The sequence below is a fragment of the Nothobranchius furzeri genome, chromosome 5 (genome assembly GCF_043380555.1).
Source record: "Nothobranchius furzeri strain GRZ-AD chromosome 5, NfurGRZ-RIMD1, whole genome shotgun sequence".
Lineage (NCBI taxonomy): Eukaryota > Metazoa > Chordata > Actinopteri > Cyprinodontiformes > Nothobranchiidae > Nothobranchius > Nothobranchius furzeri.
This window is the reverse complement of record NC_091745.1, coordinates 2210280-2212094: the sequence shown is the minus strand read 5'-3', so window position 1 is coordinate 2212094 and position 1815 is coordinate 2210280. Positions and strand designations below refer to the sequence as shown.

At 46.3% G+C, this 1815-nt stretch overlaps 1 long non-coding RNA gene across 1 annotated transcript; it reads right to left on the bottom strand.

Annotated features, from left to right (window-relative positions):
• Nucleotides 1-1344: 1344 nt before the first annotated feature.
• On the bottom strand, nt 1345-1596 carry LOC107378308 (uncharacterized). Its single transcript, XR_008563366.2, has 2 exons — nt 1509-1596; nt 1345-1437 (listed from the first exon to the last, which is right to left on the bottom strand). It is a non-coding gene; the product is annotated as an uncharacterized lncRNA (long non-coding RNA).
• Between the last annotated feature and the right edge of the window lie 219 nt (nt 1597-1815).

Genomic DNA, 1815 nt, shown 5'->3' with positions numbered 1-1815 from the left:
CCCAGGCTGAGGGCATCCATTTTGGTGGCCTGAGGATCAGCTTGCTGCTTTTTGCAGATGATGTGGTCCTGTTGGCTACATCAGAACATCCTCTCTGACTTTTACTGGAGCGGTTCGCAGCATGTGAAGCAGCTGGGATGACAATCAGCTCCTCTAAATCCGAGACCATGGTCTTGAATCAGAAAAGGGTAGAAGGCCTTCTCCAGGTCAGGGAGAGGTCCTGCCTCAAGTGGAGGAGTTTAAGTATCTCGGGGTCTTGTTCACGAGTGAGGGACAACTGGAGTGCGAGATCGATAGATGGATTGGTGCTGTGGTGATGCGGACGTTGTACCGATCTGTCATGGTAAAAAGAGAGCTGAGCCAGATGGCGAAGTTCTTGATTTACTGGTCGATCTACATTCCTACCCTCACCTATGGTCACAAGCTTTGGGTAGTGACAGAAAGAACGAGATCGCAGATACAAGTGGCTGAAATGAGTTTTCTCCGCAGGGTGCCTGGGCTCTCCCTTAGAGAGGGTGAGAAGCTCGCTCATCCGGGAGGGGCTCAGAGTAGACCCGCTGCTCCTCCACATCGAGAAGAGCCAGCTGAGGTGGACCGGGCATCTGGTCAGGATGCCTCCTGGACGCCTTGACCCCATAAGTGGATGAAAATTGATAAATGGATGGATCCAGACGTAAGTTATTTAAAGCAACCCAGACTCTGAAAGCCTGTTAGAGTTTTTCTTGGATAAATGGCAGCTTTTGCTGCTGTTCCCAGTCTGGTCTTAATATAAGAATATTTTTTTAGATTTTTATAACAATCTTTTATTTTACAGATTAAAAACGTCGACTCAAATCTTTTGTTTTAGGGCTAAAAGCGGTTGTGTTACGTCATCAAGTGAGCAGTTTAAATGTCACGCATGATTATCATAGTTCTGTTTCCTAGCAAAGACGAGAGGTGACTCACAACGTCTGTACGGTTCTGGAGGTTTACTGTACTACGTCTGCATCTGTCATCAGAACTAGTTATTAGGTTTAAATGGTATTCAGTGTTATCTGAGGGTGAAATCAGTGTTACTTGGTAACAGACTGAGTTTGTTTAGCAGGATCAAAGCTTCCATTTATGGAGCTAAATTAGCGGTCCTTGTGGTTTTAGTAGAGGCTAGGAACAGTGATGTTACACACAGCACCGTGCACTAAAGGACTGTGTTTGGTGTGTAATGAGTGATCATTTACGGCTGAGACATTTGCAAACAGAGACAAGGCCATAATAACACAAGTTACATTATTCTAAAGATGTGTGTATCAATGTCATGTTGTGAAGAAATCTAACCCACGACATACAGAATCAGAATAGAGACGGGGATAAAGTGTTTAAATAAGAATTTATTAAAAGGGAAACCAAGGAAGCAGCATAAACGTAGCCGAGTTCTTGCACAAGGGAGCCGGTGCGGGAAATCTGTGGACAGATGGGAGTTAGATCCGACTCGAGGAGGGAACAAGGAATCAGACTTGTGCGGAGGACTTAACAGTCTGGAGAGGAGGGAACTAGTTCGAGGGAGGAGTGGTCCAGTCTGGGCTGAGAGGGCTTTCCTGGGACTGAGATCCAAGAGGTGAGACGTGGAGGGAGCTGAGCTTGTGGAGGTCCAGGAAGTTTAGGTGGGCAGCTGGAGGTGACTTTGGCCAGGGAGGAACTGAGAGACAAGCAGGTGTAGAGGTTCCAGAATTCTGCCAGTCAGAGATGGGGTGGAGGTCTTGTCTGTAAACAAGAGCAGGAGGTAAAATGCAAAAATCCAACAACTACTCAAAAGGTTCAAGAACTCGAATATTATTCTCG